This window comes from Coenobita brevimanus, unplaced genomic scaffold (assembly GCF_032717465.1).
Source record: "Coenobita brevimanus isolate Jiangsu-jjx unplaced genomic scaffold, ASM3271746v2 jjx.HiC_scaffold_3654, whole genome shotgun sequence".
Lineage (NCBI taxonomy): Eukaryota > Metazoa > Arthropoda > Malacostraca > Decapoda > Coenobitidae > Coenobita > Coenobita brevimanus.
Window position 1 is genome coordinate 40,688 of NW_027644700.1, and position 26,395 is coordinate 67,082.

Sequence of the window (26,395 nt, forward strand, 5' to 3'; positions counted from 1 at the left end):
TGGTAGCCTAGCCATGGGCCCCTACATTTCAAAGGTGGTAAAATGGCACTGGTGGATTAAAGCTCATGTAATGCCACCAAGGGAAGTAGCTGGTCGTCTACCCTCATACCTCTATGTCTGAAAGGGTCTAAAGACAACCAAAGATTTCCCTATCCAGCAAAATGTAACTATGGAAACAGGCTGGTGCCCTACCCTTATATGCTGTGGACTAAAATAGCCTAGGTGTGGGCCCCTATACTCCAGTGGGCAATATGAGAATGGTAAGGTGTTATAATTATCCTGAGCAAATTAAACAGTTTAATGGGTACTGTCATCTTGTATCGTTAAAACAAGGGACTGAATAGGGAGGCTGCCAGAGATCAAGCAGTGTGCAGAGAAGCCATTTAGTGACCAAGGCTGATGCATGCAAGCATGTTGGAGCCTTTATAAATGATATGAATATAATATTTTAAGATTGTCCCTGGCCAATGCAACCCCTTCACCACAAGCTGTCTCTACAAAGCTGAATTAATTATCTGATGGGAGAAAGAGGTACTGTAGGTTCTGCAGAACCTTCATGTGGTGGCACTGTTATAACCAGTCAGAACCACTGCCCATTCATAACCTGTTCCCCACAATGTGTTTATACAGTACTGAAATGAATTATTGGTTGGTGTTGGCTGGAACCACTGCCCACTCACAACCCCCTCACCACAAGGCATCTATATAGAATGGAACTATGTCAGTGATGGCAACAAAATCACTCTATCCACACCCCCACACTAATTGGTTTATGGTGTCTTTCATGGCAAATAAAATCCCTTGGTGTTACCCACAACAAAATACAATAAGACATTTGAGGGACACAAGTACTATTTTTAACCTATTAATACCACAGGGGGGGACTGTAGTATATTATTACAAGCATTACTTTGCATTTAACATTAATACTCCCTCTTTTAAGTGTAATGTTTGTTGTATTTTACTTTGGATAATGCCTCATGAGTTTATCTGCCTGAATTCAGTCTATATTTACTGTAAAGCCAACAAATGGATGCCTGGAGGTTTAGTGGGTTAATATGCTCTGACTGACATAGGTTGAGGTCATACAGTGTGACCTCACATTTAAGGGACTGAACAGAGAGGCTGCTAGAGATGAAGTAGTGCTGAGGCCTGTCAAAGATGTAGGAGCCTTGATACATGAAACAAAATGAAACTGGATTTGGCCTGTTAGTGCTGAAACCAAGGGATGGGTTGGGTTTATATTTCACATAACGTTACTAAGGGGAAAAGATTAGTCACTCACTGTAACACCCTACACCTACTGTCTCGTACTCATAGAACTCTTAGGTGTAACTCTGCAGTTCCCTCCCTTAATCAACTTTTGAAAATGGCTCTTTATTCAGGACCATTGGCACTGATGGGTTAAAAATGTGGACTGAATAGTCTAGCTCCAGATGGGACAAGAAAATATGGATGATAAAATTATAAACAGACAGAGACTTCTTGCAGTGAAGGAGTTATATACTGTACAATCACTATTAAACCTTTTACTCTGAGGTGTGTGCTGCTGACAAGATGCCTACACGTGGTGGCGCTGTGCACCCTGCGTGGAGCAGATGCAGCATCCACCCAGCAGCCAAATCTCCTCATATTTCCCTGCACCTCACCATGGGAAGGACCCTGGTCCAACCCTGGTGAAGCACTACATATGACAAGGAGGCAGCAGATCCCTACACGGTGTTTGTACTGTATTGTGCCTGTAGGAAGGCCCCACAGAACTACTTATTTGTTGTCAATGGGTCTGCTGACTGGGCAAATTTGGGAAGCAACAACAGTAACAACTAAGAGGTGTCTCCACTACACTAAAAATTGCCAAGTGGTAGGAATAATATACTGAAAGGACCTAACTTTACTCCAACTGACCAAATATAATACCTTACATAACAGAATTAACCTAACCTAATTAACTCTGCTTGACCTAACCCATCTTTATCTAACTTTGCTTAACATAAACTAACCTACTTTAACACAACTTAACCATCTCACCTACCCTAACCTTGCTTCACCTAACCTAACCCCTTTTCTTAAACTCTCTGCTGCAATAGTTAACTGATATTCTCAGTCTTTCATGTATGTAAAACGTCAAATCTGCAGCTGTCTTCCTTTCCATGTATTTCCCTCTGACTATCTCCCATTTTCTTTTTTTTTATACAATGTGTCCTGACATTTTAAAATGAACATATCTTGAGTCCGGTTCTTACTAAAAATTTCCCTTGGAGGGACATATTTTGCAAGCTTCCAACTTTTTGCTATTTTCTTTTAAACAAAATTTAAGCTAATATAACAACCAAGGAAAAAATAAATCCTGCAGCTACTGCAGATGGGTTTCCTACAATGTAAATAAATGTTGGGAGAAAGCCAGGATAGCTTAATGTGTTGGAGAGAGATGCTTTCAGGTGGTGGCACTGATATAAACAGGTGGCTCCATTGCCTAGCTATACAAACATCCCTCAACTCCCTCCCTATTTGCCCAAAAGAAGGATAGTGGATGGTGCAACAGTGACAATTTCAGCCTGATGTCCACTGTGTTCACATTTGAAGAAACCTGCAGCCAGAAGCCATAACAAAATAAAATAAGACATCCTTGGGCAACATGTGTTATTACTACTGAATGCAATATTGATACCACAGGGGGGGACTGTGGATATATGCTATAATATACAACATTAAATATTATCACTAACAATACACTTTTATAATGATGTCTAATTTTGTTGTGGCTATTAGACTATATGGTTATTATTTAGCTAAGATCTCATGCTATGGAGATACAAATGATCTCCAATAACATATTCATTAACAATGCTTTGTGTGATTTTGTTTTACAAGGCTCTGAGGCACTGGAGAGGGACACCTTCATGTGGCTGTTTCAGTATGACCATGCAGTGGAGCTGCCCAATTATATTAATGTGCCTCAACCCCCTCCCAATCCCCTCTTACAGTGGAATTAGAAATTATCCCCAATAAAACCTTCACTAACAATGCTCTCCATTAACCAAAAAAACAGGCCCTGACAAGATGCCTCCAGGAGATTGCACTGAGCACCCTGGGTGAGGGGTCCATCCGAGAGCCAAATCTCCTATTACTGTACACCCACTACAATAATTCCTGGCACCCCATGCTTCAATACTCTTTGCAACCATCACTGGCACAGATGCCGTGAATATGAATTAAGAGGTGGTACACCTGATTCCTCGCCCCCCCCCCCAATCTGTCCATCCCTCCATCCTCCCCCCATCTCTCACTCTCTCTCTCCATAGATAATTCCCATAGCTTCATGTCTTGTATAACAAATAATTCATAGCAAAGGACACAATACTTGAAGGAAGATCTCAAAACAGCAAGGCATTATCCACTAGATAATATAAAATTCAAAGTGCTATTTGTCTGCCTAAGGTTACCACCTTAGGATTTTCTTACACACAATGATACAATGACAACCACCATTAGCATTTTAAGAATGAATTGACAACAAAGTACATCAGCCTAACTGTTCAGTTTATACAACAGCCCATGAACAACACATGCAAATTATATCCAGTATGTATCCTAGTACTGCTATAATATTAACCCCATCAATGCCGCTGTGGCTCTGTGGGTTAGAGCGCTCCGCTCTGATGGAAGAGGAGGAGGTTCAAGTCCACCCAAGGGTCATCGGTAGACATCAGGAAGGGCATCCAGTCATAAAGTGCTACAAGCTCCAAACCAAAGTCCTCTACCCAGGGACAACGTCTTTACCCTTAATGAAAAAAAATTGGGACACGGCGTTAACCCTCTCCCCCACAAAAAAAAAGTGAGTGTAGCAGTGCATGCATTATGAAACTGAGAATGGTATATCACCAGTTCGACGAAGATGATAGTGATACTGCGGAAGGGGTGATTAGCAGGCATATTCATTAATTTATGATAGGCTTTTACCTCAGACGGTTCTCGATTTGCATATGATGTGAAGAATGTGTTGCCTACAAGAATGCTTCAACTTGGAGAATTTGCACATTGAATGAGCATTAGGAGTTTTAATGTTAATTCTGAATCCGATCTACATTAAACATCAACATCCTCATGTATAATTTTTATGAAAACTATGTTGATAAACTCTCTATGTAACATAAAAGGCAGTGATAATTAATAAACAAAACAAATTGCACAGTAATTGTTGCTACAAAGCCTCCAACACCACTATGCGGACCTAAGGCTCAGCAGATCAGGGATACCAACCAGGCATGTTAACTCAGTATATTTTCAGATCTTTTGTCCTGCGTGTCAAATTTTACTGTGCTAAAACAGTGTCGATAATCTATTTAGTGGGTGTACGGTACTTCCCTGCACCTGGCTGTGGCAAGGACCCTGGTCTGACCCTGCTGAGGCACTGTCTACCATAATGTCAAAATGATCAGCTCTTGAGTTTGGCTCTCTGTTATCTTGTTTTTGTTTTTTCTTGGAGGGAACAATCTGCAGGCTCCTGGCCATTGGTTCCTTCTTCCTTGAAGAATAATAAAAATATCTATTTATCTATCTATTGCCAGATGCCTTAATCCTGTAAGAGGTGGCCACAAACAAATCGCCTCCGTGTCGCCCTGTCCCCCACCATTTCACTGCCCTGCTCCCAGCTCACACCCCCCTCTCTCATATACCTCTCCATTGCAACCCTCCATCTCATCCTTGGCCTCCCCCTCCCTCTCCCCCCCTCCACCTCAATCACATACACTCTCCTCGTTAGTCTCTCGCTCTCCATCCTCTCCACATGGCCAAACCACCTCAGTGTGTTTCTCCTATCGCTTCCTTTCACATCCACATCCACACCACAATGCTCCTTTATATCCTCATTTGTCAGTCTGTCTGTCCATGTGACTCTACAAGTTCCTCTCAAATAACTCATTTCCACTGCTCCCACTCTTGACTTGTGTCCCTCCAACAAGGTCCAAGCTTCACTTCCATATGTTAGAGTTGGTATCACAATACTTTCATGCAGTAACTTTTTCACTTCCATGCTCACTTCCCTGTTTCTTATCACTGTTTTCAAGCAACCAGCAACCTTTCTTCCTTAGTTGTACCCTTTCAAGCACTTCACCCTCTAAACTTCCATCCTTACTCATCACACTACCCAAGTAATTAAATGCACTTACATTTTCCATTTCCTCCTCATCCAACCTCACTGTACATTCACTGACTTCATTTCTCTCGTAGACCATAACTTTACTCTTCCCTACATTCACCTTTAGATTCAGTTTCTTATACACTCTCCCAAACTCATCCACCAAGCCTTGCAGCTCCCCTTTGCCTTCATTTAACAACACAGTATCATCTGCAAACAACAGTACAGGAAGTTTCCAAACACTACCCTCTCTCATTAGGGCCACTCAAACATCCACTACCCTACCTTGTATCTCTTTTATAACCCCATCCATATACAGATTGAACAACCATGGAGACATGACACAACGCTGTTTCAATCCAACCTTCAAACAGAAAAATTCACTCACTTCACTATGAACACGCACTGCAGCCTTAGCACGCTCATACATACTCTTCACATCATTCAACAACTTCCAATTTACTCCATACATTCTTAATACTTTTCACATTCCTTGTCTATCCACCCTGTCATATGTTTTCTCCAAATCCATGAAAACCGCATACAACTTCTTTTCCTTCTCTAGAAACTTTTCCACTAAAGACCTAAGAATGAACATCTGATCTACACAACCTCTTCCCTTCCTAAAGCTTCCCTGTACTTCTCCAACTATGGTAATTCCTCTATTATTTCCCTAGCTCTGATAATAAGTATCCTACCATATACTTTTCCTATTACACTATGAAGACAAATGCCCCTATGATGACCACACACTTCTTTTTCCCCTTTTCCTTTGTACAAGGGAATAATTATACCTGACTTCCAATCCTCCAGGACTCTACCTTCCTCCCAGGCCAATCTGCACATCTTCCACATCCATTCTACTACTATCTCTCCCCCATGCTTCAGCATTTCACCACACACTCCATCAATTCCTGGGGCTTTCCCCATTTTAACTTTCTTCATTGCTTCCACAACTTCCATCCTACTGATTTCTTCCTGTCTTCTCACCTCCCTCCTTCTCCCAGCCATTCCCCAGCCACTTATACTCGCATTACTTTCATTCTCTATGTTCAACAATTCCTTAAAGTGTTCTCTCTATCTGCTCACTTCTTCTCCCTTCTCCACTAGTAATCTACTAGTTTCATCTTTCACTCCCCAACTAACTTCTTTGACACCCTGTCTCTCTTTACCTCTTTCCAGAACATTTTCTTACATTCCCTCCACTTTACACTTAAATTCCATCCAAATTCCTCATCCATTCTCTTCTTAATCTCTCTTAATAATCTTTTCAACTCTCTCTTCCTGTCAACACACAACTCTCCCTTCTGTCTCTCAGCTTCTTCCACACCCATTTCTCATTCACACACTATATTGTTTGTCAAAGGCTAAAATAAATTAAAATGGAGCAAGCCTATATCTCTTTTCCATAATTTCAATTCAGAAGGCTTTATAAAGATGGAGAGGCACAGTGGCACTGATACAGCCAGGCACCATAGCTACCAGATTATACACAAATCCCTCAACTTCCTTTCTATCCCCCAAGAGGAGGATGGTAGGGTCTGGGAAAAGGGCAACTTTAGCCAGCAGCATAACTCATTCCCTAAGAAATTTCCATCCATCCATCCATCATCCAATCCTACATTGCCCCATGAGGAGCGTAGGAGCCCAGGGCTAGGCAGTTGGTCCCGACATTTAAGATGAGAGTGACCAACCTCACTCATCCCTGAGTGGCATTATGTGAGCAACAAACCCCAACCACCCCTTCCACTACAAAAAAAAAGTTTGGTGCAAGCATGAACAAACTGGAGTAGGACATGACCTAATCTCATATACTAATCTAATCTTACAGACCAAACATAACCACATCTAACACTGATTAACCTAACCTAATCCTATTTCAGACTAACCAAACCAAACCTAACATACATTAACCTAACATGATCTAACTTTGATAAACCTAACACTAATTCCTTACCAAATCTCATTCACATAGGCCTAACCTCCCCTAACCTAATTCATATCAGTGTTACCAAACCTAACTCTCTTAATCTACCCTTAGAAAACTCAGATTAACCTAACCTAACCTGACCCACAAAATGCTTATCGTGTGTCTGTTCTAATCTGACAAAGATCTCTAGCTAATTTCACCTCAGTTACCAGCCAAGTGTACCCATATTGGAGTCTAGTAACCAAGGAGACTCATTCCTACCTCAATCGGGTGGAAACAAACTAGCTTCATATGGGATATACTATGAAAAGGGTGGCCACAAACAAATCACCTCTCTGTCACTCTATCCTTCACCAGCCTCACTTATATACTTCTCCATGCCATTCTTCCATCTTATCCTCAGTCTCCCTCCACCTACTCACATAAACTCTCCTAGTCAGTCTCTTGTTCCCCACTCTCTCCACACCACCCATCCCTCCATTTAATCCTTGGTCCCCCTCTCCACCTCACTCATATACACTATCTTAGTCTCTCAATTTCAAATCCTCCACCCTACCCCTCCATCTCCAGTCTCTCCCTCACCTCACTCCCACACACTCTCTTAGTCAGTCACTCTCTCTCCAGTTTCTCCACAAGGCTAAAGCACTCCAAGGTACTTCAATCCCTTTTCAACACACATACACATATAACACACACACACACACACACACACACACACACACACACACACACACACACGTTAATAAATATCAGATTATCCTAAATGGCAAAGAACTATGCACTATTAACATTCAGGCTCCTATGGCTCACTCTCACCTCAGTAAAATGCTTTGCTCTGACCATGAGAAGGATAATGGTGACAATATGAGAATCAACACACTGATGCTCTTATAGTTTTACAGTACTTAAAAGAAAAGAAAAGAAAAGCAAAAGAATACTACAGTTATCCTATGACCCCCCCCAACCCTCCACCCCCCCCAAAAAAAAACAACAACAACAACCTAGCATTAAGTGTCAAGAGAAAATTAGGTGTGTGGTCATCCTGAAAATGTTAATGCTTGCTGCCCCCACACTGGCTGCTGTGACTCCCACTGACCTGAATATAACAGCACATTGTGAACTGGAATAGAACACTAGAGTTATACTGACCAACAGAGGGTTAATGGTGACAGTATTAACCCTTTTACTATGATTACGTCTTTTTCATAACTAGGATCTGGATGTACACAAGACTGAAATAAGTCCTCAGAGAGTGCATACCTCTGCCAATACCAACAACATTTATGATTTACTTCAGTAGTTCCTCTTTCCTGCCAGATTAATACTTTTACCATCTCCCATAGTAAATTAATTCTCTGGTCATAGTCTGCCCTGTCACACAATCTCAGAGGGTGCACACCTCCACCAAAACAAATATCTCAAAATCCAATCACCTCTTTCTTGGCCCATTGCCCACCTATCCACCAGATTTCACTGATGTCCAATAACAACATTTTGAGACACCTTGTGCACAAACAAACATATACAAGTAAATACCCTTAACATAATCTCTAATCAACTTCATAAAAAAATAAGGTGCAATGGATTAACACTGGCTCACTTCTTGTTGGGTAAGGAAGCTCCCTATCACCTCTTCCCTAGCAATTTATTTTTGGTTGGTTAATATCCTTTTGTATGCTATTCATGCAGAGTATGGTGATACTGGAAGGAATTACGTAACACAGAAGGGGGTTAATATGGTGTAATATGCAAAGTAAGTTTATCAGGAAAAGGTGCTAGGGTGCTCCCTGAACCTACAAGGGTACGGGCCACTGTCTGCTGCCAACACGATACAACTTGAAAACAATGAAATATAAAAAGACATACAGTAATAATACATCTATACAATACAATTACCTTTTTAAACACCCATGAATACCTGAAAACAAATTAACATACCTATATAAAACAATGCCAACCTAACCCTAAATATGTATAAACAATGAAATACTGTATAAGAAACATACAGTAATAATACATCTATACAATACAATTACCTTTTTAAACACCCTTGAATACTTGAAAACAAAATAACAGACCTATATCAAACAATGCCAACCTAACCCTAAATATGTACAATTTTAAGCTATACTGTAATATAAAGAATACAGTACTGTAGGTATATCAAATCATCTGCCAGCAGTAATAGTATACAAATAAGACAGACTATACTGTATTCAAATCTATAAAATTTCCTGTAGCTGGATTAAATTGGTGTCTGGTGGAAATTACCATACAATAAAATTAAAACAGGGTCAAAACAGCATACTGGTACATCCCAAGGCAAGATTATCATTATTATTATTATTATTACTATTATTATTATTATTATTTTTATTATTATTATTATTATTGTGATATGTGGCTACAAGCTTGGTTATAAGCCACACAATCATCACTCTTAGGCAGCAAACATTTAGCCACAAGTACAGTCACTTGGACCCACATTCCTGTACATTAAGGAAGCTCCCTAACACTGTACCCTATGTGATTTATTTTACATAATACACCTTACTGTCCTATTCTGTGTTATGTAAATCCTCCAATCATCATCATACTCTGCATAAACAACATGGAAAGCAATACAGGTATTAACTAGCAACATCTGAAAATAAATCACTAAGGAAAACATGTCAGGGAGCTTCCTTACCCAATGTGAAAACAGGACTTAGTGATCCTCCTCCTGAGTGACTGTACATGAGTCAAAGTCCAGGCTGAGACTCACATTATTACAAACCTTATTACATTTCTCAAATTTTTCTCCTGATATTTTCCAGCAACTGTTGTGAAGTCATTTTTGAAACTTAGGCTTGGATTCTTGTCGGTTAAAGAAGCTCCCTAACACCTCTTCCTCGGTGATTTAATTTAGGATATGGGAGGTTAATGTCCTTTTGTACATTATTTATGCAGACTATGGCAATATCAGAAGGATTTATGCAACACAGAAAAGGACGGTGAGGTGTAATAAATGAAATAAATCACTTAAGAAAAGGTGCTACAGAGCTTCCTGAACAGATGAGAATAAAGGCCTTGGTTCAGCTTCCAGTACACAGACAATATCAGCTGCACCATGGCCAACACCAATACAGGGATTCCTTAAAAGGATACACGGCATCAATTTTAGATTAGATTAGATCCGATTATTTATATGGTAATAATAGCTATATACCCCAGTGAGAACCATATTTCCATCATCATCATCATTATCCGGACCTCCTTTCCCTCCCAAGGGCAGGGTGAGGAGTAGCAATGTCCAGACAGCCCAAAATCTGCCCAATCCAAAGCTAAATAAATCCATCTGTTGGCAGTTACATTATTACAACTGGATCTATGCTGCATATATACCAAAGCCTGATATGATACAGCAGACTCAGGTTATAATGGGCTAATTGGGGGAAAGCCTGATCCGATAAAGCCAATTATCCGTTACATCCAAGGGTCCCCTCTGAGGTGGGATTTCAGGCACATTTGAAAATAAATGAGTACAATAGCATATTCTAGTACTAAAAATATAAACTATACCCATTTCATACCAACTTGCCCATTATTTCACCTTTTTGCAGCTTATTTCACATCCTTGGCATAGCACTTCTTCATGACTAGTACAGTATTACTCTAGTCTGTTATTACAACTCAGCAAACACAATGAGGCGAGGGTAATTTCAGGCCAGCCTGGAGTAAAAAGGGTAGTTGTGTGTTGCAACCCACTGTGTCCCACTTAACAGACATTATTCACTGTAGCCGATGAAAGTGGCCTTCGTAATGTACGTTAAATCTGATATCCGGTCAATTGAGGTACATTAAATTGAGGGTCTACTGGTTTACTATACTGTGACAATATATCTAACTATCTATTGCCAGATGCCTTCATCCCGTAAGGGGTGGCCACAAACAAATTGCCCCCATGTTGCCCTGACCCCAGCCATTTCATTGCCCTGCTCCCAGCTCACACCCATTTCTCTCATATACCTCTCCACTCCATCCCTCCATCTCATCCTTGGCCTCCCCCTCCCTCTCCCCTCCTCCACCTCACTCACGTACACTCTCCTCGTCAGTAACAATATATAACAGGTTTAAATATTTCAAAGCTATGGTAGATCATAAAATACAATGCAACAAACATAATAACAGACAGATTCTCTTATAATGAAAAATACAATAGCAAGTGTATGTTTTGGGTATACACAGCTAGTTTGTATACCATTATGCATACAGGATCACACCTTAGTCTGCATTCTTGTGGGTTAAGAAAGCTCCCTAACACCCCTTCCTCAGTGATTTATTTTTGGATATGGCTGGTTAATATCAATTTGTAAGCTATTTATGCAGAGTATGGTGGTACTGATTAAAATGACACAGAGGACAGAAAGGAATAGTCAGCAAAATAAATCACCTAAGAAGAGGGGTTAGGGAGCTTCCTTAACCAATGAGAATATGGTACTGTCCCTTATCCATGGAAGGAGAGCAACAGCAAAAATGATATGCCAAAGCCCAAGCTGGCAAAGTATGAATGTGTAGGAGGTGTGCTTATGAAGAGTGATGCATGTGACAGTGGAATTGCTGTACTGATGAAGACTGTGTCAGGAGGAGAGTGATGGCCAGAGATAACCCTTCCCCATGCTGGCAATGTATATAATGGGTTAAGAGTGTCTGTGAAAGTGGAAATGTTTGTTGGGTATGTTTGTGTGTGTCAGGAGGAGAGTGATGGCCAAAATTAACCCTTTCCCCATGCTGGGAAAGTACATATGGAGCAGATTACTGTGGGAAGTCAATACATCATTATGCATACAGAACTGCACTTAATCATGGCTGGGAGAGTGATAGCCAGAATCATGTTTTTCTCATGCTAGCAAAGTATACACTGATCAGGGATGTTTGTATAAAGAGTACTATATCTGAAAGTGTAAATGCTGTATTGTTTTTTTTTTTTTTTTATGTGCTCAACTCTGGGCATAGCTTCACAGCCTGCTCTCAAGGCCCAGTAGTCCTCCTATATATCATACACCTCTACATGTCTGTCTGTGTCAGAGGGAGAGTGAGAGCCAGAATTACCTTTTCTCCATGCTGGCAATGTACACACAGAGAGCTTTGGTATTTTGTATGAAGGGTGTACATGGAACTTATATCAACCAACACAAATATGGCTACATGTTAAAATCTTGTCATTTATATTCATTTCACCTTAACTTGGCCAAGACTTTTGTGCTTTTGCAGGTCATTTCACAGAGCCTGACGGTAGAATGAGGCTTACTACAGATCTACAATCTTTCTACAGCACTTCTTCATGACTAGCATCACTGTGTTACAACTCAGCATTAAAGATGGAAAGATGGTAATTTTAGGCCAGGCTACAGTGGACAAATTATAGTATACATAAGGACTTCTGCATAAATGTCTAAATCCATTGTGTATGGATGGGTGCCTGGTGGTATAGTGGTTGGAATGCCCCAGTTGGAGATATGGCCTTGCACCTACCCTTCATTTTTTATTATTCTGGGCAAAGAAGAAAGAACCAAAGGCCAGAGGGGAAAAAAAGAAAAAAAAAAAAAAAAGGCAAATTTCAGATGCATTCATTTCAAGATACCAGGACACACTGCATCTGAAAGACTGGAGGACATACGTGGAAGGAAGTATAGACTGAGAAAGAGAGTTCCAGAGCTGAACTGTTGATTACATGAAGGACTAGGAATATCAGTTAACTCTTCCATTACAGAACCAGACATAAAAGGGGTGGAAGAGCTCTGCCAGAATTGTTTTTAATGCAAGGAAGAAGGAACCAAAGACCAGAAGCCAAGAAGACTGTTCCATCCAAGAAAAAATAATAGCAAAATAACAGAGCCAAATTCAAGTTGCATTCATTTTGAGATGCCTGGACACACTGTGTTTCAAAGACCAGATGGGTGACACAAACAGACAATTCACCTTACATGGACAGTTTAACTTACAAATCTGCATTGTTCTCACATCTATTTATTTATTTATCTATCTATCTATCTGTCTGTCTATCTACCTATCTAATGTCAAACATGTAAGGAGTAATCACAAATCAATCACCTCCATGTCACCCTGTCATCCACTATCACACTGCTCTCTACCCAACTCAAGCCATCCCTCTCTCATACATGTATACACACACACACACACACACACACACACACACACACACACACACACACACACACACACACACACACACACACACACACACACACACACACACACACACTCCTTATACAATGAACCGATATATGATAAATCCCTTATAATTACGGTGACTAAAAAGTTATATCCTTATTGACACATGATATATTTTTCCCTTCAACCAACTGATGGTTATGGTCGGGTACAAAGCCTCACACACAATACACAGTTGTTATTGTCACATATACAATCAGCCATGTACAAAACCAGTCCTTTGTTTGTTGCAAGACAGCCTTTGTACTGAGCCTTATCAGGTGTGTTGGTGTCAGTGATGCAACACTAGTGTGGTGGTGCAGGTCAACCAGCAAGTGAACTGCACTGAAGCCAAATGACTGCCACTTGAGCTGAGTTGCACACTTGTTTTTATAAGTATTTTTGGTGGTAAACAGCAAGTGAAGAGCAATTACTGCCAGTTTACCTGAGTTGTCATTTATTTATACACTGTTGGATAGGTGACCATAGACAAAAAACATTTCCCCATTGAACCCATGTTTTAATTTACTCCATATATGATACAACATTATGCAGTGGAAATTTCAAAGGTATCCTCATCATAAACATTCATGGTGTTGACAGACACACATTCAAAAGATACCTATACATTTATATACCTCTCCAGCATCCATTCTGCTTCCCCCCAAAGGAGAATGTTTACTGGGTGAGCTCTCTCTCTCTCTCTCTCTCTCTCTCTATCTGTCTCTGTCTCTGTCTGTCTGTCTCTCTCTCTCAATTTGTCATTCACAATTTTTCACAGCCTTCATGTAAACAACTATCATGCATTAACACACACACACACACACACACACACACACACACACAATTACTGTACACAACACTCTCTTCACTATAAGGATGTTTGAAATTTCCACTGCATAATGATGTATCAAATATGGAGTAAATTAAAACATGGGTTCAATGGGGATATGTTTTTTGCCTCGGGTCACCTATTCAACAGTGAAAAAATAAGTCACATCTCAGGTAAACTGGCAGTAATTTCCCTTCACTTGCTGTTTACCATCAAAAACAGTTATAAAAACAAGTGTGCAACTCAGCTCAAGTGGCAGTCATTTGGCTTCAGTGCAGTTCACTTGCTGGTTGACCTGCACCACCACACTAGTGTTGCATCACTGACACCAACACACCTGATAAGGCTCAGTACAAAGGCTGTCTTGCAACAAACAAAGGACTGGTTTTGTACATGGCTGATTGTATATGTGAAACAACAACTGTGTACTGTGTGTGAGGCTTTGTACCCGACCATAACCATCAGTTGGTTGAAGGGAAAAATATAGCACGTATCAATAAAGGTACAACTTTTTAGTCATTGTAATTATAAGGGATTTATCACATTCTGGTTCATTGTTTAAGGTGTGTGTGTGTGTGTGTGTGTGTGTGTGTGTGTGTGTGTGTGTGTGTGTGTGTGTGTGTGTGTGTGTGTGTGTGGTGTTGGGGGGGGTCTAGGTCTACTGTACACACATACAAACTATAACCACACCAATATATATGTACTGTACATATAAATGTGTAATGCTGTATGGCAGTGAGACCTGGGCAGTGAAGGAGGAAGACATTCGCCGGCTCAGACGTACAGAAATGACAATGATTAGGTGGATGTGCAGTGCGTCCCTGCGTCCAAGGCCTGGAGGGGCTGGGTTTACAATGGAAGAGTTGAGAGGTAGGATGGGACTGGAATGTATTGGTGTTGTGATGAGGAGAGGTAGATTGAGGTGGTTTGGACATGTGGAGAGGATGGGGGATGATAATTGGGTGAGGAAGGCGAGAAGTGTTAATATTGGGGGTGGGGTTATGAGGGGTAGACCGCGAAAGACATGGGACGAGGTCATTAAGTGTGACTTCAGGGTTAAGGGACTGAACAGGGAGGCTGCAATGGATCGTGCTGCGTGGAGAGCCGCCATTAGGTGACCAAGGCCGACACATGCAAGCATGTTGGAGCCTTTAAAAACGAAAACGAAAACGAAATGTGTGCAGCAGCACAAACTATTGACTTGTGATATGGTGCTTAAAGAACGAGTGATGAAAAAGAGGACTTGTGTACTTAGGAGGAAAATATGGAAGCTGAAAATCCAAGTAGTAAGGAATGCCTTCTATAGTGAGATGAGGAGAGTGGTGGCTGAACAGGGAGCTGTAGACAGAGGCGTTAATGAACAGTACAGAGCCCTCAAGAACAATCTCTTGAGAGTTACTGATGAAACATGTAATTGGACAAGAGGACCACCAAGATATAAAGTAACTTGGTGGTACGATGAGGGTGTAGAAAGCAGCAGTTAAGGAGAAAAGAAGGCTTTTCCGGGAATGGAAGAAGGGTGGTAGCAAGGAGGAATATTTGGCTGCCAAGCGTAGGGCTAGAAGAGAGGTATACATGGCAAAGTCTGAGTCACAGAGACTTTTACTTGATAACCTAAATCATGGGGAAGGGAAAAATATGATATATAAGGTGGCAAATCAGATGAAGAGGGATAATCAGGAAATTATAGGTGAGCAGTGTGTGAAGAATGATGATGGAAGGGTAGTGGTGAACAGTGAGGATATTAAAGATGCAAGGAGAGAGCATTATAGTCTGTTGTTGAATGAGGAGTCTGGGACATGGAAGGTTTGGAGCCAGCAGATCCAGTGTTTGGCCCTTGGCCTTTGATTGATGCTGCTACTGTGAGTGAGGCAATAGGCAGGATGCAGGTGGGGAAGGCAGCAGGTGTGTCTGGGTTAACTGCCGAAATGTTGAAGGCCTCAGGCGATATAGGGGTGAAGTTAGTCAATGACCTGATAAATATGATTATTTATGAGTGTGTTATCCCAGACGATTGGCTGAAGAGTGTAATTGTAAATGTGCATAAAGGGAAGAGTGATGCCCAGGAAAGAGGAAATTATAGAGGTATAAAGCTTTTAGATCAGATAATGAAGGTAATGGAGAGAGTTTTAGAAGATATGATTAGAGAAAAGAGTGAATATTGATGAGATGCAGTTTGGGTTTATGCCAGGTAGGGGGACCACTGATGCCATATTCATTGTTTGACAGCTTCAGGAAAAATATATTGGTAGGAGAAGGGATCTGTATTTTGTTTTTGTTGATTTGGAAAAGGCCTTTGACAGAGTCCCTAGAGAGGTGGTGAAGTGGGCAATGAGAAAGCTTGGCTTGGAGGAGTGGCTGTTTAGGGTGGTTATGGCTATGTATGTGGGTGCTCGCACCCAGGTAAGAGTGAATGGAGATTTGAGCGATGAGTTTTCTGTGAATGTTGGTGTGCATCAGGGGTCAGTTTTGAGTCCCATGTTGTTTATCAGGGTACTTGAAGCCCTCTCACGTGACTTTAGAAATGGACTCCCGTGGGAGATGTTGTATGCTGATGATTTGGTGTTGATTGCAGAGAATGAAAGGGAGGCAGAGGAAAGGTTTAGGAAGTGGAGAGATGGTATGGGGCACAAGGGCTTAAGGGTAAATGCAGATAAAACAAAAGTGATGATATCTAGGGTTGGTGGCGGTACTGTCAAAGACGAGGGAGAGTGGCCATGTGCAGTTTGCCACAAGGGCGTGGGAAGTAATTCCATCTTGTGCGGTGTGTGTGATAAATAAGTGCACAAGAGATGTAGTGGTATTAGAGGTACACTGCGAGATAATGCTGATTTTATGCGTACGGCGTGTCGGGGAGAGCAGGTGGAGATTGTCAGGTGTGAAAGGATTGAACTTGCTGGTGAATCTCTTGAGTGTGTGGAAGAGTTTTGTTATTTGGGAGACATGTTGTATGCTGGAGGTGGGGCTGGAGCTAGCTCTGTGGCTAGGGTGAGAAGTGGTTGGAAGAAGTTCAGGGAGCTCTTGCCTCTTCTGACATTGAGAGGGCTCTCCCTATGTGCTAAGGGGTCTTTGTATGCAGCATGTGTTAGGAGTGTAATGCTGTATGGTAGTGAGACCTGGGTAGTAGAGGAGGAAAATATTTGCCGGCTCAGACGTATAGAAATGACAATGATTAGGTGGATGTGTAGTGCATCCCTGTGTGCAAGGTCTGGGGGGGCTGGGTTTACGATGGAAGAGTTGAGAGGTAGGATGGGACTGGAGTGTATTGGTGTTGTGATGAGAAGAGGTAGATTGAGATGGTTTGGATATGTGCAGAGGATGGGGGAAGATAATTGGGTGAGGAGGGTCAGAAGTGTTAATATTGGGAGTGGGGTTATGAGGGGTAGACCGAGAAAGACATGGGACGAGGTCATTAAGTGTGACCTCAGGGTTAAGGGACTGAACAGGGAGGCTGCAATGGATCGTGCAGTGTGGAGAGCCGCCATTAGGTGACCAAGGCCGACACATGCAAGCATGTTGGAGCCTTTAAAAACGAAACGAAAAGAAACTTACACATACACAAACTCCACAAGCAAACAACCATACTTACTTCATACACTATACCCACACATAAAGAGAGGCCTCACACACACACACACACACACACACACACACACACACACACACACACACACACACACACAAATATACATAAGTTAGATACACTTATAATAATATATACATACACCATAACCACACATACATATTTGTACATACACATATATACATATAGACATCATATACACACATACCATCAATCATTTATACAGAGATTGCTGATAAACAAGGAGTGGGAAGGACCCTCTCTCCCTGTGTGTGTGTGTGTGTGTGTGTGTGTGTGTGTGTGTGTGACATTTTTTTAATGCATGAACAAGGAACCAAAGACCACGAGCCCGCAAACCGTTCCTTCCAAGAAAAAAAAAAAAACAAAACAAAAGAGAGCCAAATTCAAAATCCGTTCATATCGAGATGCCTGAACACACTGTGTATAAAAGACCGGAGGTCATAGGCAGTAGGAAATACAGACAGAGGAAGACAGTTCCAGAGCTGACCTGATGCATACATAAAGGACTGGGAGGGTTAACACTTGCATTAGAGAGCTGAACAGAAAAGGGATGAGAGTTTGCTGCTAGACTGGTGTTACTTAATGATACACCTGATGGATTCTACAGGCAGTTAACATGAGAGTAAACAATGTGCTGATACTAAGATGCCTGGACACATTTTTAAAAGACTGGAGGTTAAAGTCAGTGGGAAAGACATGGTAAGAAAGACAGTTGTGTATAGAGACAGACAGCTGCATAAATGGTTAGTATAAAGATGGATGAATAGGCACATGTATGAAGAGGTACACAGAGACAGATGAAGGGCTGGTTCAATATGCAGACATATATACTAACACACATAATACTAATACTACTAATAATAATGATAACAATAATAATACAGTAGCAATAATCCATCCATTCATCATCCAATCCTATGTTGCCCCATGAGGAGTGTAGGAGCCTGGGGCTAGGCAAGTTGGTCCTGACATTTAAGATGAGAGTGACCAGCCTCACTCATCCCTGAGTGGAATTACGTGAGCAATAAACCCCAACCATCCCTTGGATATAAACCTGCACCAGCTCAATCCGACTGGAGCGCCTAATTACGCACTAAACCACCAGGTGCCATAATTTTGTTATATGGTTACCACCCAGAGAAGTAAATGGTTTCCTGGTGTACAGGAAACCTTTTGGCTGGTCACTCAAGTGTAGAGTCACCCACAGGCAGAAGGAAGGGGAAAGAATGAAGGAAAGAAAGACAGAAGAGGGAGTGTAAAGCCACCCACCAGCAAAAGAAGAGGAAAGAATGAAGGAATAGGAAAGATAGAAGAGGAAGGAAGGAAGAGAGGAAAGGACAGATACACAATGCAACACTACACTGAGTGAGTGGATGGTGAGCACCCTCACCTACCACCAGTAACAACAACAACAACAACAATAATAATAATAATAATAATAACATAATCATCATCAAGACCTCTTTTCTCCCATAAAGAGGAGAGACTGGGTCTAGAGACAAACATCAGAATAATAATAATAGTAATGATAATAATAATAATCAATCAATTTATCTACCTATAGCTTGATGCCTCAATCTTGTAAGGGGTGGCTGCAAACAAATTGCCTCCAAGTTGCCCTGTCCCCTGCCATTTTGCTGTCCTCCCTCCAACTCACCCCCCCCTCTCTCATATACCTCTCTACTCCATCCCTCCATCTCATAATAAGAACAAGAGTATTAATAATAACAATAAATCAGCAGATATTTCAATAGTACAGATTAATGGCAACAAAGTGAGCCACACACAACACAGATACACAATGAATCAGTCCAATCTGACACACACACAAAAACATGTACTTCATGGTCTGCTTAATGATAAGTTTGACCTAGAATTTTCCTATTATTAGACTGTGATAAATACAGTCTAAAAGACAGAGACATGGATAATATAAATAGCCATCCATCCATCCATCATCCAATCCTACATTGCCCCATGAGGAGCACAGGAGCCCAGGGCTAAGCAGTTGGTCCCGACATTTAAGATGAGAGTGACCAGCCTCACTCATCCCTGAGTGGCATTACATGAGCAATCAACCCCAACCATCCCTTGGATATAAACCTTCACCAGCTCAATCCGACTGGAGCGCAATAATTACTCACTAAACCACCAGGTGCCAAAATTTGGTTATATGGTTACCACCCAGTGTAGTAAATGGTTTCCTGGTGTACAGGAAACCATTTGGCTTGTCACTCAGTGTAGAGTCACCCACAGGCAGATGGAAGAGGAAAGAATGAAGGAAAGAAAGACAGAAGAGGGAGTGTAAAGTTACCTGCAGGCAGAAGGACAAGGAAATAATGAAGGAAAGAAAGACAGAAGAGGATGGAAGGACAGAAGGATGGAGGAGAGGAAAGGGCAGACACCCGACAGCAACACTACATCGAGTGAGTGGATGGTGAGCGCCCCCACCTACCACATTATTATTAATTATCAATTATTATTTTATTCTTAGGTCAAAAAATAAATTCTGGATGATGATGATGATGATGATGATGATGATGACGATGATGATGATGATGATGATGATGATGATGGTGGTGGTGGTGTGGATATATGCACCTCATCCCATTCTTTGGTAGGGAAAGAGGTGATGATGATGATGATCTTACCTGTATCTTGTTTGTGTCTAAGTACTTGTTGCTCTCTGGATCCTACCTTACCCCATATTTAGGCAGGAAAAAAGGTCTGCATGATGATGATGATGATGATGATGATGAAGACGATGATTTCTCATCCTACAGTTTTTTCTTGCTCTCTCGACTGTATCTTACTCTATCCTTGGGTGGGTAAAGAGGTTTGGATGATGATGATGATGATGATGATCACTATTCCTCATCCTACACATCAAGCCAGCCATTATAATACACACATACAGGTTGTCCTGGGAGGAAAGGCCATAACTTCTAAAACAGACAAATGAGGGAATTAAAAAGAAAAAAAAAGCTATATCAACTTGGGTTCAAATCTCAGTTGTCATGGAGCTGAACTTACTGATTACCTTATGGGTAAATTATGAAACCATTTTTGTCCATAAGATCATCAATTACTGTAGCTCCAAAACAGTTGAAATTTGGACAAATGTTAAGAGTATTTTTTTTTTTTTTTTTATAATTCCCGCCTCTTTCATTTCCCTAACATATGAGTGTAAAGTCAGAAATAAGGCACTGACTAGGGAGACTGCCAGAGATAAAGCAGTGTGAAGAGCCGCCATTTGGTGACCAAGGTTGATGCATGCAAGCATGTTGGTGCCTTTACAAATGATACAAAGTCAAGGTATAAAAATTATGGGGACACTATACAGTACAGTATATACTCTTAGGCAGGAAACTCAGCTGCAAGTATACATGGAATCAAAATCCAAGCTGACACATGTTTTTAAACAATAACATTACAAATCTCAGATTTTTTTCTTTCTACAGTTTCCAGCAACTACCAGGAAATAATCAGCTGGTTATGGCACTAGGTTATGTACAGTAAGTGTCTCAACTTCCTCCTTATCCCATGGAAGGTTTGACTGATTGACTGACTGAAATATTTCTGATGGTGCCAGTGCCAGGGTCATAAGCCAACAGGACTGACAGGATGGTGGACTGCAGGATGTAGAAGACTTAAGTCAGCAGTCCACTGGGTGATTGAAGAGCTGAGAGGATGGAACTTGAAAATACTGTTGTTGTGAGGAGGAGAGGTAGACTGAAATGGTTTGGGGATGTTGAGGGGACTTGAATGTTGTTGTGATGAATGGGGGACAGACTGAGATGATCTGAGGATGTTGAAAGGATCTTAAAGTACCGTATTGTCGTTGTGAGGAAGAGGGGTACATTGAGGAGGAGGGGTAGACTGGGGTGGTTTGGGGATGTTGAGGGGACTAGAATGTACTGCTGTTGTGAGGGGAAGGTGTAGACTGAGATGGTTCAGGGATGTGGAGGGGATGGAGGTTCAGTCAAGTCTACCTTAAGTATAAACACAAGGCTGCCTCATAAGACCAATCACACAAGTTCCACACAGGGTTAATTAAAGCATTCATTCCCTCTTGCTCCCAGGCCCTGCAAACTGAGCTTTTAGTGTGACTTGTTGCAAATGCGTGCACTCACTGCAACATGTCTCAACTCAGTGCATGCCAACACATCATACAAACAGACATCTGCTAGGTTAAGGTGAGTCAGCGCCTGTGTTAATACAGTAGGTCATAATTCTTGTCAGATAAGGATGCTCCCTAACACCTCTTCCTTGCTGGTTTATTTCCGCATGTGCCAGTGTAATACTGTAATTGCTTTGATATTATTGATGCACTCTGATGTTGATGATAAAAAAGAAATAAATACGATACAAGACTAATAATGAGTAGCATGCAAAGTAAATCACAAAGGAAATAATGTTCGTAAGCATCCTCATCCCTCAAGAACACTGGCCTGGGTGGACAAGGGTGGACAGGGAATCATTTTTGAGCTGTTACCCCCCTCTCCCCCCCAAAAAAAAAAATGTTCAGCCCCCATTTCTCTCAGTCAACAAAGCAACCTCTGGCAGTCTTAATTTTAAAACATTAATGGAAGTTTGAAAGCTGTAAAAATGGACATGAAATTTATATGGTAATTTACCCAGCAAGGATGGGCTGTAGCAGACTTATGTGGGAGGAATAAACATAATAAGCAGGAAAAGATACAACCAGTTATGCTGTACTTGTATCGTAATGTTTATAGTAAGCAATCATCATATCGTATCGTTTATACAGGCTCCAAATACTAGCATGCGTCTGCCTTCATCAATTCATGGCAGCTCTCCACATCATTCGATCTCTGGCAGCCTCCCAAGTTAGTGCCTTATTCCAAGGTCACACTCTATGATCTCGTCCCAGGTGTTTTTTGATCTTTCTCAACCCTACCCCACATGTTCACACTTCTCACTTTCTGCACCAAGTACTACCAATACCTGTATAAGGTTGTGTGTCCTGCAACTCCTTCCCTGTCCCCTAAAACACCTACACAGTATATGCATCATCATCATCATCATCATCATGCAGACTTTTTTTCCTGCCTAAATATGGGGTAAGGTAGGATCCAGAGAGCAACAAGTACTTAGACACAAACAAGATACAGGTAAGATCATCATCATCATCACCTCTTTCCCTACCAAAGAATGGGATGAGGTGCATATATCCACACCACCACCACCATCATCATCCAGAATTTATTTTTTGACCTAAGAATAAAATAATAATTGATAATTAATAATAATGTGGCGGGTGGGGGTGCTCACCATCCATTCACTTGATGTAGTGCTGCTCTTGGGTGTCTGCCCTTTCCTCTCCTCTATCCTTCTTTCCTTCCATCCTCTTCTGTCTTTCTTTCCTTCATTCTTTCCTCTTCCTTCTGCCTGTGGGTGACTCTACACCAAGTGACAAGCCAAATAGTTTCCTGTACACCAGGAAACCATTTACTACACTGGGTGGTAACCATATAACCAAATTTTGGCACCTGGTGGTTTAGTGCGTAATTACAGAGCTCCAATCGGACTGAGCTGCTGAAGGTTTATGTCCAGGGGGTGGTTGGGGTTTATTGCTCACGTAATGCCACTCAGGGATGAGTGAGGCTGGTCACTCTCATCTTAAATGTCAGGACCAACTTGCCTAGCCCTGGGCTCCTAGATTTCTCATGGGGCAGCGTAGGATTGGATGATGAATGATGATATGAAATTAACAATAATAATAATAATAATAATAATAATAATAATAATAATAATAATAATAGTAATCTACCTATCTATTGCCAGATGCCCTAATCCCTTAACGGGTGGCCACAAACAAATCATCCCCATGTCGCCCTGTCCCCTGTCATTTCACTGCCCTGCTCCCAGCTCACATCCCTCTCTTCCATATACCTCTCCACTCCATCCCTCCAGCTCATCCTTGACCTCCCCTTCCCTCTCCTCCCCTCCACCTCATTCACATACACTCTCCTCATCAGTCTCTCGCTCTCCATCCTCTCCACATGGCCAAACCACCTCAATGTGCTTCTCCTAATGCTTCCTATCACATCCACACATCATTCCAATACCAATAATAATAATAATAATAAAAATGATAATTAATAATAATAATAATAATAGGAAGAAATTACCTCTACCACCTCACCTAACCTAACCTAACCAAACTTACCCTAACTTAACCTAGCCCAACCAATCTATGGTGCCTTCTGATGGTATGGGGACTCCCTAACACCTTTTCCTTAGTTATTTATTTTTGGATATGGCTGGTTCATACATTTCTGTACCCTATTTATGCAGAGTATGGTGGTACTGGAATGATTTTTGTAACAGAAGAAAATGGTAAGGTGTAATAAACAAACCTAAATCAGTTAGGCAAAGGTGTTAGGCAGCTTCCTTAACTGAGAATACAAGTCCAAGTTTCAACCATTACAGTGCCACAATTATTGATAACCTTAGGGAGAAAAAACAGTCTGCCTAACACCTTTCCCCAAGTGATTTATCTTGCTTATAAATTATATGTTACTATACTCCTCTGTGTTTCTTAAATCATTCCAATATCATCATCCTCTACATAAGCAAGGTGCAAAAGAATATTAACCAGCCAGATCCAAAAATAAATAGCTGAGGAAAAGGTGCTAGGGAGCTTCCTTAACTGATGATAACAATTCCTGAAATATCTAAACAATTACCACAACACCATGTATGAAAAAATAAATAAATAAATCCATCCATCCATTGCCAGACGCCATGTATCCCAAACGGGGTGGCCAAGGGCTTAGAGTTAATTGTTTTACAGGGAGGGGCACTAATCCTCCACCAACCCCACTTGACACGTAGGGATGCCAACAGCATCTGGTGTTCCCAGGCGGTCACCCATCCAAGTACTAACCAGACCCAACGTTGCTTAACTTCGCTGATCGGACGGGAAGCAGTGTACTCAACGTGGCATGGCAAAAAGTCAAAACACAACACAGTATTTTAGTGAGATCTTAACACATTTCCCTACGTGATTTATCCAGCACACCACATCGATTTTCTTGTACATTACTGATATAAGCTTTGTCAACACTGAAACGACACTGCATTCATGATGGTCTTAAGGGGCAATATGCATAATAAATGGCTCAGGATGGGTTTTAGATAACATACAAGCTTCTTTGTACGTCTTCCTTCACAACTTATCCTGTACACTTTACCTAAGTATTTTCCTGTACGTTACTGAGGCAAATCATTGATACTAAAACAGTAAGATACTGATGAGTGAGTTAAAGTGGAATATGCATAATAAATTTATAAGGGTAAGTGGGGGCACTCACCATCCACTCACTCAATGTAGTGCTGCTTTGGGTGTCTGCCCTTTCCTCTCTTCCTTCCTTCCTTCTGTTTTTCTTTCCTTCATTCTTTCCTCTTCCTTCAGCCTACAGGTGACTACACTGAGTGACAAGCCAAATGGTTTCCTGTACACCAGGAAACCATTTACTATGCTGGGTGGTAACCATATAACCAAATTATGGAGCCTGGTGGTTTAGTAAGTAATTATGGTGCTCTAAATGGATTGAGCCGGTGCAGGTTTATATCCAAGGGTGATTGGGGTTTATTGCTCTTGTAATGCTTAAATGCCAGGACCAACTTGCCTAGCCCTGGGCCTCTACACTCCTTATGGAGCAATACAAGATTGGATGATGGCTGGAGGGATGGATTTCTAATGAAGGAATTTAGGGGATACAGGAGGGTTCTTAACACCTCTTCCACAGCAACTTATCCTGCCCACTGTAGCTAACCATTCTCCTATATGCTACTGATGCATAACCATTTATCACACTGCATAGACATGCTTGACACTGTGCTCATATTAACAGGCTTGTACATACCCAAGCATGACAACCTGCCATAAATGTGAACAGTGACTAATGTAAATAGTGACATAAATGTAAATAGTGGATTGCCACTATACATACACATACAGTATTTTAACATGTTATTTTTATCTTACACTTGGAATTTCAAGTCCAACTGTTACAGATTTTTTAAAATGGAGGACACCTGTAATCTGGTGTATGGATTATTTTTCTTATTCATTTGATTTTCCTTCCTCTGGTCTGTCATTTATATATATATATAAAGCACTTTACTGTATAAAAGAAAAAAACAACAACTTTGGAGACTAAACTGGCTGTGGGATTTGTATGGCAGGTGCAAGGCAGCTGCGTCATCTGCCTCAAGGTTAATGCAGTACTGAAGTCCAAACAGCCTCAAGGTGAAGCTCAAAGAGCCTCAAGGTGAAGCCCAACGAACCTCAAGACTATTAGCCGGACCCCCCATGGGTGGAGTCAGTGGATGAGGGACAGCACAGCTGCACCAAAACAGCCCACTCCTCCCTCACTACATGATGCTGATCTGGAAAGGCAGGGAATTATTACCAATGGTGGTGGTGGCTGAGCTGGTACAGACGTGGTCTGTTGTCCTAATGGTCACAGGATGGATGGATGGATGATAGAGGACAGTTCAAGAATCTGAAGTTCATTAAAACAGACTTTAGTGACCTACCATATCACCCACCACCAAGTCACAAAAACATTTCTGTTACCAATACACCAGTGTTGAATGAGATGGCCCTGATATAGTTAGTATGGCCAGTGGGTGTTAGTGCCAAAA

At 41.3% G+C, this 26,395-nt stretch overlaps 1 pseudogene; it reads right to left on the bottom strand.

The window, feature by feature from the left end:
- Positions 1 to 24,580: 24,580 nt before the first annotated feature.
- LOC145390225 (5S ribosomal RNA) lies at positions 24,581 to 24,699 on the bottom strand (annotated as a pseudogene).
- Positions 24,700 to 26,395: the final 1,696 nt, after the last annotated feature.